Consider the following 18384-nt stretch of genomic DNA (forward strand, 5'->3'; position numbering starts at 1 on the left):
ACGACCATGATGGCATCATCGTTGCCATGACGACCATGATGGCATCATCGTTGCCATGACGACCATGATGGCATCATCGTTGCCATGACGACCATGATGGCATCATCGTTGCCATGACGACCATTATGGCATCATCGTTGCCATGACGACCATTATGGCATCATCGTTGCCATGACGACCATTATGGCATCACCGTTGCCATGACGACCATTATGGCATCATCGTTGCCATGACGACCATTATGGCATCACCGTTGCCATGACGACCATTATGGCATCACCGTTGCCATGACGACCATTATGGCATCACCGTTGCCATGACGACCATTATGGCATCACCGTTGTCATGACGACCATTATGGCATCACCGTTGTCATGACGACCATTATGGCATCACCGTTGCCATGACGACCATTATGGCATCACCGTTGCCATGACGACCATTATGGCATCACCGTTGCCATGACGACCATTATGACATAATCGTTGCCATGACGACCATTATGACATAATCGTTGTCATGACGACCATTATGACATCATCGTTGTCATGACGACCATTATGACATCATCGTTGTCATGACGACCATTATGGCATCACCGTTGCCATGACGACCATTATGGCATCACCGTTGCCATGACGACCATTATGGCATCACCGTTGCCATGACGACCCTTATAATGTTGCCAGGACGACCATTTTGACATCATCGTCGCCATGACGACCATAATGACATCATCGTCGCCATGACGACCCTATGACATCACATTCGCCATGACGACAATTATGACATCATCGTCGAAATGACGACCAATATGATATCATAGTCGGCATTATGACATCATCGTCGCCATGAGGACCATTATCACATCATCGTCGGAATGACGACCTTTATGACATTATCGTCGCCATGACGACCATTATGACGTCGCCATGACGACCATTATGACAGCACGGTTGCCATGACGACCATTATGACATCATTGTTGCCATGACGACCATTATGACGTTGCCATGACGACCATTATGACGTCACCGTTGCCATGATGACCATTATGACGTCACCGTTGCCATGACGACCATTATGACATCACCGTTGCCATGACGACCATTATGACGTCATTGTTGCCATGAAGACCATTATGACGTCATTGTTGCCATGACGATCATTATGCCGTCGCCATGACGACCATTATGACAGCACCGTCGCCATGACGACCATTATGACGTTGCCATGACGACCATTATGACGTTGCCATGACGACCATGACGACCATTATGACGTTGCCATGACGACCATTATGACATCATTGTTGCCATGACGACCATTATGACATCACCGTTGCCATGACGACCATTATGACATCACCGTTGCCATGACGACGATTATGACGTTGCCATGACGACCATTATGACGTTGCCATGACGACCATTATGACAGCACCATCGCCATGACGACCTTTATGACATCATTGTTGCCATGACGACCATTATGACGTCGCCATGACGACCATTATGACAGCACGGTTGCCATGACGACCGTGACGACCATTATGACGTCGCCATGACGACCATTATGACATCATTGTTGCCATGACGACCATTATGACGTCGCCATGACGACCATTATGACAGCACCGTCGCCATGACGACCATTATGACAGCACCGTCGCCATGACGACCATTATGACGTCGCCATGACGACCATTATGACGTCGCCATGACGACCATTATGACGTCGCCATGACGACCATTATGACGACGCCATGACGGCCATTATGACAGCACCGTCGCCATGACGACCATTATGACAGCACCGTCGCCTTGACGACCATTATGACAGCACCGTCGCCATGACGACCATTATGACAGCACCGTCGCCATGACGACCATTATGACAGCACCGTCGCCATGACGACCATTATGACAGCACCGTCGCCATGACGACCATTATGACATCATTGTTGCCATGACGACCATTATGACATCATTGTTGCCATGACGACCATTGTGACGTCGCCATGACGACCATTATGACAGCACCGTCGCCATGACGACCATTATGACGTCGCCATGACGACCATTATGACAGCCCCGTCGCCATGACGACCATTATGACAGCCCCGTCGCCGTGACGACCATTATGACAGCCCCGTCGCCATGACGACCATTATGACGTTGCCATGACGACCATTATGACGTCGCTGTTGCCATGACGACCATTATGGCGTCGCCATGACGACCATTATGGCGTCGCCATGACGACCATTATGACATCATTGTTGCCATGACGATGAAATTGACATTATCTTAGCCGTGACGACCAATTTGACATCATCGTAGCCGTGACGACCATTATGACATCACCGTTGCCATGACGACCATTATGGCATCACCGTTGCCATGACGACCATTATGACGTTGGCATGACGACCATTAAGACATCATTGTTGCCATGACGACCATTATGACATCACCGTTGCCATGACGACCATTATGACGTTGCCATGACGTCCATTATGATATCATTGTTGCCATGACGACCAATATGACATCATTGTTGCCATGACAACCATTATGACATCATTGATGCCATGACAACCATTATGACATCACCGTTGCCATGACGACCATTATGACGTTGCCATGACGTCCATTATGATATCATTGTTGCCATGACGACATCATTGTTGCCATGACGACCATTATGACATCATTGTTGCCATGACGACATCATTGTTGCCATGACGACCATTATGTCATCATTGTTGCCATGACGACCATTATGACATCATTGTTGCCATGACGACCATTATGACATCACCGTTGCCATGACGACCATTATGACGTCGCCATGACGACCATTATGACATCACCGTTGCCATGACGGCCATTATGACGTTGCCATGACGGCCATTATGACGTTGCCATGACGGCCATTATGACGTTGCCATGACGACCATTATGACATCATTGTTGCCATGACGACCATTATGACATCACCATTGCCATGACGACCAATATGACATCACCGTTGCCATGACGACCATTATGACATCACCATTGCCATGACGACCAATATGACATCACCGTTGCCATGACGACCATTATGATGTCGCCATGATGACCATTATGGCATCACCGTTGCCATGACGACCATTATGATGTTGCCATGACGTCCATTATGACATCATTGTTGCCATGACGACCATTATGACATCATTGTTGCCATGACGACCAATATGACATCACCGTTGCCATGACGACCATTATGATGTCGCCATGACGACCATTATGGCATCATCATTGCCATGACGACCATTATGGCATCATTGTTGCCATGACGACCATTATGACATCACCGTTGCCATGACGACCATTATGACGTCGCCATGACGTCCATTATGACATCATTGTTGCCATGACGAACATTATGACATCACCATTGCCATGACGACCATTATGACGTCGCCATGACGACCATTATGACGTCGCCATGATGACCATTATGACGTCGCCATGATGACCATTATGACATCATCGTTGCCATGACGACCATAATGGCATCACCGTTGCCATGACGACCATCATTGTTGCCATGACGACCAAGATGACATCACCGTTGCCATGACGACCAATATGACGTCGCCATGACGACCAATATGACGTCGCCATGACGACCAATATGGCATCATTGTTGCCATGACGACCATTATGACATCATTGTTGCCATGACGACCATTATGACATAATTGTTGCCATGACGACCATTATGACATCATTGTTGCCATGACGACCATTATGACATCATTGTTGCCATGACGACCATTATGACATCATTGTTGCCATGACGACCATTATGACATCACCGTTGCCATGACGACCATTATGACATCACCGTTGCCATGACGACCATTATGACATCACCGTTGCCATGACGACCATTATGACGTTGCCATGACGACCATTATGACTTCGCCATGACGACCATTATGACATCACCGTCGCCATGACGACCATTATGACTTCGCCATGACAACCATTATGACATCACCTTCGCCATGACGACCATTATGACTTCGCCATGACGACCATTATGACACCACCGTTGCCATGACGACTATTATGACACCACCGTTCCCATGACGACCATTATGACACCACCGTTGCCATGACGACCAATATGACACCACCGTTGCCATGACGACCAATATGACACCACCGTTGCCATGACGACCAATATGACATCACCGTTGCCATGACGACCATTATGACATCACCGTTGCCATGACGACCATTATGACGTCGCCATGACGACCATTATGACATCATTGTTGCCATGACAACCATTATGACATCATTGTTGCCATGACAACCATTATGACATCACCGTTGCCATGACGACCATTATGACGTTGCCATGACGTCCATTATGACATCATTGTTGCCATGACGACCATTATGACATCACCGTTGCCATGACGACCATTATGACGTCGCCATGACGACCATTATGACATCACCATTGCCATGACGACCAATATGACATCACCGTTGCCATGACGACCATTATGACGTCGTAATGACGACCATTATGGCATCATTGTTGCCATGACGACCATTATGACATCACCGTTGCCATGACGTCCATTATGACATCACCGTTGCCATGACGACCATTATGACATCACCGTTGCCATGACGACCATTATGACGTCGCCATGACGACCATTATGGCATCATTGTTGCCATGACGACCATTATGACATCACCGTTGCCATGACGACCATTATGACGTCGCCGTTGCCATGACGACCATTATGACGTCGCCGTTGCCATGACGACCATTATGACGTCGCTGTTGCCATGACGACCATTATGGCGTCGCCATGACGACCATTATGGCGTCGCCATGACGACCATTATGACATCATTGTTGCCATGACGATGAAATTGACATCATCTTAGCCGTGACGACCAATTTGACATCATCGTAGCCGTGACGACCATTATGACATCACCGTTGCCATGACGACCATTATGGCATCACCGTTGCCATGACGACCATTATGACGTTGGCATGACGACCATTAAGACATCATTGTTGCCATGACGACCATTATGACATCACCGTTGCCATGACGACCATTATGACGTTGCCATGACGTCCATTATGACATCATTGTTGCCATGACGACCAATATGACATCATTGTTGCCATGACAACCATTATGACATCATTGATGCCATGACAACCATTATGACATCACCGTTGCCATGACGACCATTATGACGTTGCCATGACGTCCATTATGACATCATTGTTGCCATGACGACCATTATGACATCACCGTTGCCATGACGACCAATATAACATCACCGTTGCCATGACGACCATTATGACGTCGCCATGACGACCATTATGACATCACCGTTGCCATGACGACCATTATGACGTCGCCATGACGACCATTATGGCATCATTGTTGCCATGACGACCATTATGACATCACCGTTGCCATGACGTCCATTATGACATCACCGTTGCCATGACGACCATTATGACATCACCGTTGCCATGACGACCATTATGACGTTGCCATGACGTCCATTATGACATCATTGTTGCCATGACGACCATTATGACATCATTGTTGCCATGACAACCATTATGACATCATTGATGCCATGACAACCATTATGACATCACCGTTGCCATGACGACCATGATGACGTTGCCATGACGTCCATTATGACATCATTGTTGCCATGACGACCATTATGACATCACCGTTGCCATGACGACCAATATGACATCACCGTTGCCAAGACGACCATTATGACGTCGCCATGACGACCATTATGGCATCATTGTTGCCATGACAACCATTATGACATCACCGTTGCCATGACGTCCATTATGACATCACCGTTGCCATGACGACCATTATGACATCACCGTTGCCATGACGACCATTATGACGTCGCCATGACGACCATTATGGGATCATTGTTGCCATGACGACCATTATGACATCACCGTTGCTATGACGACCATTATGACATCATTGTTGCCATGACGACCATTATGACATCATTGTTGCCATGACGACCATTATGACATCACCATTGCCATGACGACCATTATGACGTTGCCATGACGTCCATTATGAGATCATTGTTGCCATGACTTCCATTATGACATCACCGTTGCTATGACGACCATTATGACGTCGCCATGACGACCATTATGACATCACCGTTGCCATGACGACCATTATGACGTCGCCATGACGACCATTATGACGTCGCCATGACGACCATTATGACATCACCATTGCCATGACGACCAATATGACATCACCGTTGCCATGACGACCATTATGACGTCGCCATGACGTCCATTATGACATCACCATTGCTATGACGTCCATTATGACATCACCGTTGCCATGACGTCCATTATGACATCACCGTTGCCATGACGTCCAATATGACATCACCGTTGCCATGACGACCAATATGACATCACCGTTGCCATGATGACCAATATGACGTCGCCGTTGCCATGACGACCATAATGATGTCGCCGTTGCCATGACGACCAATATGACATCGCCGTTGCCATGACGACCAATATGACGTCGCCATGACAACCATTATGGCATCATGGTTGCCATGACGACCATTATGACATCATTGCTGCCATGACGACCATTATGACATCACCGTTGCCATGACGACCATTATGACATCACCGTTGCCATGATGACCATTATGACATCACCGTTGCCATGACGACCATTATGACATCACCGGTGCCATGACGACCAATATGACGTTGCCATGACGTCCATTATGACATCATTGTTGCAATGACGACCATTATGGCATCATTGTTGCCATGACGACCATTATGACATCACCGTTGCCATGACGACCATTATGACGTCACCATTACGACCATTATGACTTCACCGTTGCCATGACGTCCATTATGACGTCGCCATGACTACCATTATGACATCACCGTTGCCATGACTACCATTATGACATCACCGTTGCCATGACTACCATTATGACGTTACCATGACGTCCATTATGACGTCGCCATGACGACCATTATGACGTTGCCACGACGACCATGATGACATCATCGTTGCCATGACGACCATGATGGCATCATCGTTGCCATGACGACCATGATGGCATCATCGTTGCCATGACGACCATGATGGCATCATCGTTGCCATGACGACCATGATGGCATCATCGTTGCCATGACGACCATGATGGAATCATCGTTGCCATGACGACCATGATGGCATCATCGTTGCCATGACGACCATGATGGCATCATCGTTGCCATGACGACCATGATGGCATCATCGTTGCCGTGACGACCATGATGGCATCATCGTTGCCATGACGACCATGATGGCATCATCGTTGCCATGACGACCATTACGACATCATCGTTGTCATGACGACCATTACGGCATCACCGTTGTCATGACGACCATTACGACATCACCGTTGTCATAACGACCATTACGGCATCACCGTTGCCATGACGACCATTACGGCATCACCGTTGCCATGACGACCATTACGGCATCACCGTTGCCATGACGACCATTACGGCATCACCGTTGCCATGACGACCATTACGACATCATCGTTGCCATGACGACCATTATGACATCATTGTTGCCATGACGACCATTATGACATCACCGTTGCCATGACGACCATTATGACATCACCGTTGCCATGACGACCATTATGACATCACCGTTGCCATGACGACCATTATGACATCACCGTTGCTATGACGACCATTATGACATCATTGTTGCCATGACGACCATTATGACATCACCGTTGCCATGACGACCATTATGACATCATTGTTGCCATGACGACCATTATGACATCACCGTTGCCATGACGACCATTATGACGTCGCCATGACGACCATTATGACGTCGCCATGACGACCATTATGACATCACCATTGCCATGATGACCAATATGACGTCGCCATGACGACCAATATGACGTCGCCATGACGACCATTATGACATCACCATTGCCATGACGACCAATATGACATCACCGTTGCCATGACGACCATTATGACGTCGCCATGACGTCCATTATGACATCACCGTTGCCAAGACGACCATTATGACGTCGCCATGATGACCAATATGACATCACCGTTGCCATGACGACAATTATGACGTCGCCATGACGACCAATATGACGTCGCCATGACGACCATTATGACATCACCATTGCCATGACGACCAATATGACATCACCGTTGCCATGACGACCATTACGACGTCGCCATGACGTCCATTATGACATCACCGTTGCCATGACGTCCATTATGACATCACCGTTGCCATGACGTCCAATATGACATCACCGTTGCCATGACGACCAATATGACATCACCGTTGCCATGATGACCAATATGACGTCGCCGTTGCCATGACGACCATAATGACGTCGCCGTTGCCATGACGACCATAATGACGTCGCCGTTGCCATGACGACCATTATGACGTCGCCATGACGACCATTATGGCATCATTGTTGCCATGACGACCATTATGACATCATTGCTGCCATGACGACCATTATGACATCACCGTTGCCATGACGACCATTATGACATCACCGTTGCCATGACGTCCATTATGACATCACCGTTGCCATGACGACCATTATGACATCACCGTTGCCATGACGACCAATATGACATCACCATTGCCATGACGACCATTATGACGTTGCCATGACGTCCATTATGACATCATTGTTGCCATGACGACCATTATGACATCACCGTTGCCATGACGACCATTATGACGTTGCCATGACGTCCATTATGACATCACCGTTGCCATGACGACCATTATGACGTCACCATTACGACCATTATGACATCACCGTTCCCATGACGTCCATTATGACGTTGCCATGACTACCATTATGACGTCGACATGACTACCATTATGACATCACCGTTGCCATGACTACCATTATGACGTTACCATGACGTCCATTATGACATCACCGTTGCCATGACAACCATTATGACGTCGCCATGACGACCATTATGACATCACCGTAGCCATGATGACCATTATGACATCACCGTTGCCATGACGACCATTATGACATCACCGTAGCCATGACGACCATTATGACATCACCGTTACCATGACGACCATTATGACGTTACCATGACGTCCATTATGACATCACCGTTGCCATGACGACCATTATGACGTCGCCATGACGACCATTATGACGTCGCCATGACGACCATTATGACGTCGCCATGACGACCATTATGACGTCGCCATGACGACCATTATGACATCACCGTCGCCACAACGACCATTATGACGTTGCCACGACGACCATGATGACATCATCGTTGCCATGACGACCATGATGGCATCATCGTTGCCATGACGACCATGATGGCATCATCGTTGCCATGACGACCATGATGGCATCATCGTTGCCATGACGACCATGATGGCATCATCGTTGCCATGACGACCATGATGGCATCATCGTTGCCATGACGACCATGATGGCATCATCGTTGCCATGACGACCATGATGGCATCATCGTTGCCATGACGACCATGATGGCATCATCGTTGCCATGACGACCATGATGGCATCATCGTTGCCATGACGACCATGATGGCATCATCGTTGCCATGACGACCATGATGGCATCATCGTTGCCATGACGACCATTATGGCATCATCGTTGCCATGACGACCATTATGGCATCATCGTTGCCATGACGACCATTATGGCATCACCGTTGCCATGACGACCATTATGGCATCATCGTTGCCATGACGACCATTATGGCATCACCGTTGCCATGACGACCATTATGGCATCACCGTTGCCATGACGACCATTATGGCATCACCGTTGCCATGACGACCATTATGGCATCACCGTTGTCATGACGACCATTATGGCATCACCGTTGTCATGACGACCATTATGGCATCACCGTTGTCATGACGACCATTATGGCATCACCGTTGCCATGACGACCATTATGGCATCACCGTTGCCATGACGACCATTATGACATAATCGTTGCCATGACGACCATTATGACATAATCGTTGTCATGACGACCATTATGACATCATCGTTATCATGACGACCATTATGACATCATCGTTGTCATGACGACCATTATGGCATCACCGTTGCCATGACGACCATTATGGCATCACCGTTGCCATGACGACCATTATGGCATCACCGTTGCCATGACGACCCTTATAATGTTGCCAGGACGACCATTTTGACATCATCGTCGCCATGACGACCATAATGACATCATCGTCGCCATGACGACCCTATGACATCACATTCGCCATGACGACAATTATGACATCATCGTCGAAATGACGACCAATATGATATCATAGTCGGCATTATGACATCATCGTCGCCATGAGGACCATTATCACATCATCGTCGGAATGACGACCTTTATGACATTATCGTCGCCATGACGACCATTATGACGTCGCCATGACGACCATTATGACAGCACGGTTGCCATGACGACCATTATGACATCATTGTTGCCATGACGACCATTATGACGTTGCCATGACGACCATTATGACGTCACCGTTGCCATGATGACCATTATGACGTCACCGTTGCCATGACGACCATTATGACATCACCGTTGCCATGACGACCATTATGACGTTGCCATGACGACCATTATGACAGCACCGTCGCCATGACATCATTGTTGCCATGACGACCATTATGACGTCATTGTTGCCATGAAGACCATTATGACGTCATTGTTGCCATGACGATCATTACGGCATCACCGTTGTCATGACGACCATTACGACATCACCGTTGTCATAACGACCATTACGGCATCACCGTTGCCATGACGACCATTACGGCATCACCGTTGCCATGACGACCATTACGGCATCACCGTTGCCATGACGACCATTACGGCATCATCGTTGCCATGACGACCATTATGACATCATTGTTGCCATGACGACCATTACGACATCATCGTTGCCATGACGACCATTATGACATCATTGTTGCCATGACGACCATTATGACATCACCGTTGCCATGACGACCATTATGACATCACCGTTGCCATGACGACCATTATGACATCACCGTTGCCATGACGACCATTATGACATCACCGTTGCTATGACGACCATTATGACATCATTGTTGCCATGACGACCATTATGACATCACCGTTGCCATGACGACCATTATGACATCATTGTTGCCATGACGACCATTATGACATCACCGTTGCCATGACGACCATTATGACGTCGCCATGACGACCATTATGACGTCGCCATGACGACCATTATGACATCACCATTGCCATGATGACCAATATGACGTCGCCATGACGACCAATATGACGTCGCCATGACGACCATTATGACATCACCATTGCCATGACGACCAATATGACATCACCGTTGCCATGACGACCATTATGACGTCGCCATGACGTCCATTATGACATCACCGTTGCCAAGACGACCATTATGACGTCGCCATGATGACCAATATGACATCACCGTTGCCATGACGACAATTATGACGTCGCCATGACGACCAATATGACGTCGCCATGACGACCATTATGACATCACCATTGCCATGACGACCAATATGACATCACCGTTGCCATGACGACCATTACGACGTCGCCATGACGTCCATTATGACATCACCGTTGCCATGACGTCCATTATGACATCACCGTTGCCATGACGTCCAATATGACATCACCGTTGCCATGACGACCAATATGACATCACCGTTGCCATGATGACCAATATGACGTCGCCGTTGCCATGACGACCATAATGACGTCGCCGTTGCCATGACGACCATAATGACGTCGCCGTTGCCATGACGACCATTATGACGTCGCCATGACGACCATTATGGCATCATTGTTGCCATGACGACCATTATGACATCATTGCTGCCATGACGACCATTATGACATCACCGTTGCCATGACGACCATTATGACATCACCGTTGCCATGACGACCAATATGACATCACCATTGCCATGACGACCATTATGACGTTGCCATGACGTCCATTATGACATCATTGTTGCCATGACGACCATTATGACATCACCGTTGCCATGACGACCATTATGACGTTGCCATGACGTCCATTATGACATCACCGTTGCCATGACGACCATTATGACGTCACCATTACGACCATTATGACATCACCGTTCCCATGACGTCCATTATGACGTTGCCATGACTACCATTATGACGTCGACATGACTACCATTATGACATCACCGTTGCCATGACTACCATTATGACGTTACCATGACGTCCATTATGACATCACCGTTGCCATGACAACCATTATGACGTCGCCATGACGACCATTATGACATCACCGTAGCCATGATGACCATTATGACATCACCGTTGCCATGACGACCATTATGACATCACCGTAGCCATGACGACCATTATGACATCACCGTTACCATGACGACCATTATGACGTTACCATGACGTCCATTATGACATCACCGTTGCCATGACGACCATTATGACGTCGCCATGACGACCATTATGACGTCGCCATGACGACCATTATGACGTCGCCATGACGACCATTATGACGTCGCCATGACGACCATTATGACATCACCGTCGCCACAACGACCATTATGACGTTGCCACGACGACCATGATGACATCATCGTTGCCATGACGACCATGATGGCATCATCGTTGCCATGACGACCATGATGGCATCATCGTTGCCATGACGACCATGATGGCATCATCGTTGCCATGACGACCATGATGGCATCATCGTTGCCATGACGACCATGATGGCATCATCGTTGCCATGACGACCATGATGGCATCATCGTTGCCATGACGACCATGATGGCATCATCGTTGCCATGACGACCATGATGGCATCATCGTTGCCATGACGACCATGATGGCATCATCGTTGCCATGACGACCATGATGGCATCATCGTTGCCATGACGACCATGATGGCATCATCGTTGCCATGACGACCATTATGGCATCATCGTTGCCATGACGACCATTATGGCATCATCGTTGCCATGACGACCATTATGGCATCACCGTTGCCATGACGACCATTATGGCATCATCGTTGCCATGACGACCATTATGGCATCACCGTTGCCATGACGACCATTATGGCATCACCGTTGCCATGACGACCATTATGGCATCACCGTTGCCATGACGACCATTATGGCATCACCGTTGTCATGACGACCATTATGGCATCACCGTTGTCATGACGACCATTATGGCATCACCGTTGTCATGACGACCATTATGGCATCACCGTTGCCATGACGACCATTATGGCATCACCGTTGCCATGACGACCATTATGACATAATCGTTGCCATGACGACCATTATGACATAATCGTTGTCATGACGACCATTATGACATCATCGTTGTCATGACGACCATTATGACATCATCGTTGTCATGACGACCATTATGGCATCACCGTTGCCATGACGACCATTATGGCATCACCGTTGCCATGACGACCATTATGGCATCACCGTTGCCATGACGACCCTTATAATGTTGCCAGGACGACCATTTTGACATCATCGTCGCCATGACGACCATAATGACATCATCGTCGCCATGACGACCCTATGACATCACATTCGCCATGACGACAATTATGACATCATCGTCGAAATGACGACCAATATGATATCATAGTCGGCATTATGACATCATCGTCGCCATGAGGACCATTATCACATCATCGTCGGAATGACGACCTTTATGACATTATCGTCGCCATGACGACCATTATGACGTCGCCATGACGACCATTATGACAGCACGGTTGCCATGACGACCATTATGACATCATTGTTGCCATGACGACCATTATGACGTTGCCATGACGACCATTATGACGTCACCGTTGCCATGATGACCATTATGACGTCACCGTTGCCATGACGACCATTATGACATCACCGTTGCCATGACGACCATTATGACGTTGCCATGACGACCATTATGACAGCACCGTCGCCATGACATCATTGTTGCCATGACGACCATTATGACGTCATTGTTGCCATGAAGACCATTATGACGTCATTGTTGCCATGACGATCATTATGCCGTCGCCATGACGACCATTATGACAGCACCGTCGCCATGACGACCATTATGACGTTGCCATGACGACCATTATGACGTTGCCATGACGACCATGACGACCATTATGACGTTGCCATGACGACCATTATGACATCATTGTTGCCATGACGACCATTATGACATCACCGTTGCCATGACGACCATTATGACATCACCGTTGCCATGACGACGATTATGACGTTGCCATGACGACCATTATGACGTTGCCATGACGACCATTATGACAGCACCATCGCCATGACGACCTTTATGACATCATTGTTGCCATGACGACCATTATGACGTCGCCATGACGACCATTATGACAGCACGGTTGCCATGACGACCGTGACGACCATTATGACGTCGCCATGACGACCATTATGACATCATTGTTGCCATGACGACCATTATGACGTCGCCATGACGACCATTATGACAGCACCGTCGCCATGACGACCATTATGACAGCACCGTCGCCATGACGACCATTATGACGTCGCCATGACGACCATTATGACGTCGCCATGACGACCATTATGACGTCGCCATGACGACCATTATGACGACGCCATGACGGCCATTATGACAGCACCGTCGCCATGACGACCATTATGACAGCACCGTCGCCTTGACGACCATTATGACAGCACCGTCGCCATGACGACCATTATGACAGCACCGTCGCCATGACGACCATTATGACAGCACCGTCGCCATGACGACCATTATGACAGCACCGTCGCCATGACGACCATTATGACATCATTGTTGCCATGACGACCATTATGACATCATTGTTGCCATGACGACCATTGTGACGTCGCCATGACGACCATTATGACAGCACCGTCGCCATGACGACCATTATGACGTCGCCATGACGACCATTATGACAGCCCCGTCGCCATGACGACCATTATGACAGCCCCGTCGCCGTGACGACCATTATGACAGCCCCGTCGCCATGACGACCATTATGACGTTGCCATGACGACCATTATGACGTTGCCATGACGACCATTATGACGTTGCCATGACGACCATTATGACAGCACGGTTGCCATGACGACCATTATGACAGCACCGTCGCCATAACGACCATGACGACCATTATGACATTGCCATGATGACCATTATGACATCACCGTTGCCATGACGACCATTATGACATCACTGTTGCCATGACGACCATTATGACATCACCGTTGCCATGACGACCATTATGACATCACCGTTGCCATGACGACCATTATGACATCACCGTTGCCATGACGACCATTATGAAGTTGCCATGACGACCATTATGACGTTGCCATGACGACCATTATGACGTTGCCATGACGGCCATTATGACATCATTGTTGCCATGACGACCATAATGACATCACCATTGCCATGACGACCAATATGACATCACCGTTGCCATGACGACCATTATGACGTCGCCATGACGACCATTATGACATCACCATTGCCATGACGACCAATATGACATCACCGTTGCCATGACGACCATTATGATGTTGCCATGATGACCATTATGGCATCACCGTTGCCATGACGACCATTATGACGTTGCCATGACGTCCATTATGACATCATTGTTGCCATGACGACCAATATGACATCATTGTTGCCATGACGACCATTATGACGTCACCATGACGACCATTATGGCATCATCATTGCCATGACGACCATTATGGCATCATTGTTGCCATGACGACCATTATGACATCACCATTGCCATGACGACCATTATGACGTCGCCATGACGACCATTATGACGTCGCCATGATGACTATTATGACATCATCGTTGCCATGACGACCATAATGGCATCACCGTTGCCATGACGACCATCATTGTTGCCATGACGACCATTATGACATCACCGTTGCCATGACGACCAAGATGACATCACCGTTGCCATGACGACCAATATGACGTCGCCATGACGACCAATATGACGTCGCCATGACGACCAATATGACGTCGCCATGACGACCAATATGGCATCATTGTTGCCATGACGACCATTATGACATCATTGTTGCCATGACGACCATTATGACATCATTGTTGCCATGACGACATCATTGTTGCCATGACGACCATTATAACATCATTGTTGCCATGACGACCATTATGACATCATTGTTGCCATGACGACCATTATGACGTCGCCATGACGACCATTATGACATCACCGTTGCCATGACGGCCATTATGACGTTGCCATGACGGCCATTATGACGTTGCCATGACGACCATTATGACGTTGCCATGACGACCATTATGACATCATTGTTGCCATGACGACCATTATGACATCACCATTGCCATGACGACCAATATGACATCACCGTTGCCATGACGACCATTATGACATCACCATTGCCATGACGACCAATATGACATCACCGTTGCCATGACGACCATTATGATGTCGCCATGATGACCATTATGGCATCACCGTTGCCATGACGACCATTATGACGTTGCCATGACGTCCATTATGACATCATTGTTGCCATGACGACCATTATGACGTCATTGTTGCCATGACGACCAATATGACATCACCGTTGCCATGACGACCATTATGACGTCGCCATGACGACCATTATGGCATCATCATTGCCATGACGACCATTATGGCATCATTGTTGCCATGACGACCATTATGACATCACCGTTGCCATGACGACCATTATGACGTCGCCATGACGTCCATTATGACATCATTGTTGCCATGACGACCATTATGACATCACCATTGCCATGACGACCATTATGACGTCGCCATGACGACCATTATGACGTCGCCATGATGACCATTATGACGTCGCCATGATGACCATTATGACATCATCGTTGCCATGACGACCATAATGGCATCACCGTTGCCATGACGACCATCATTGTTGCCATGACGACCAAGATGACATCACCGTTGCCATGACGACCAATATGACGTCGCCATGACGACCAATATGACGTCGCCATGACGACCAATATGGCATCATTGTTGCCATGACGACCATTATGACATCATTGTTGCCATGACGACCATTATGACATAATTGTTGCCATGACGACCATTATGACATCATTGTTGCCATGACGACCATTATGACATCACCGTTGCCATGACGACCATTATGACATCACCGTTGCCATGACGACCATTATGACATCACCGTTGCCATGACGACCATTATGACATCACCGTTGCTATGACGACCATTATGACATCATTGTTGCCATGACGACCATTATGACATCACCGTTGCCATGACGACCATTATGACATCATTGTTGCCATGACGACCATTATGACATCACCGTTGCCATGACGACCATTATGACGTCGCCATGACGACCATTATGACGTCGCCATGACGACCATTATGACATCACCATTGCCATGATGACCAATATGACGTCGCCATGACGACCAATATGACGTCGCCATGACGACCATTATGACATCACCATTGCCATGACGACCAATATGACATCACCGTTGCCATGACGACCATTATGACGTCGCCATGACGTCCATTATGACATCACCGTTGCCAAGACGACCATTATGACGTCGCCATGATGACCAATATGACATCACCGTTGCCATGACGACAATTATGACGTCGCCATGACGACCAATATGACGTCGCCATGACGACCATTATGACATCACCATTGCCATGACGACCAATATGACATCACCGTTGCCATGACGACCATTACGACGTCGCCATGACGTCCATTATGACATCACCGTTGCCATGACGTCCATTATGACATCACCGTTGCCATGACGTCCAATATGACATCACCGTTGCCATGACGACCAATATGACATCACCGTTGCCATGATGACCAATATGACGTCGCCGTTGCCATGACGACCATAATGACGTCGCCGTTGCCATGACGACCATAATGACGTCGCCGTTGCCATGACGACCATTATGACGTCGCCATGACGACCATTATGGCATCATTGTTGCCATGACGACCATTATGACATCATTGCTGCCATGACGACCATTATGACATCA

The sequence above is a fragment of the Phyllobates terribilis genome, unplaced genomic scaffold, assembly GCF_046119375.1.
Source record: "Phyllobates terribilis strain yellow unplaced genomic scaffold, ASM4611937v1 Scaffold_67__1_contigs__length_7525285, whole genome shotgun sequence".
In the NCBI taxonomy this organism is placed as follows: domain Eukaryota; kingdom Metazoa; phylum Chordata; class Amphibia; order Anura; family Dendrobatidae; genus Phyllobates; species Phyllobates terribilis.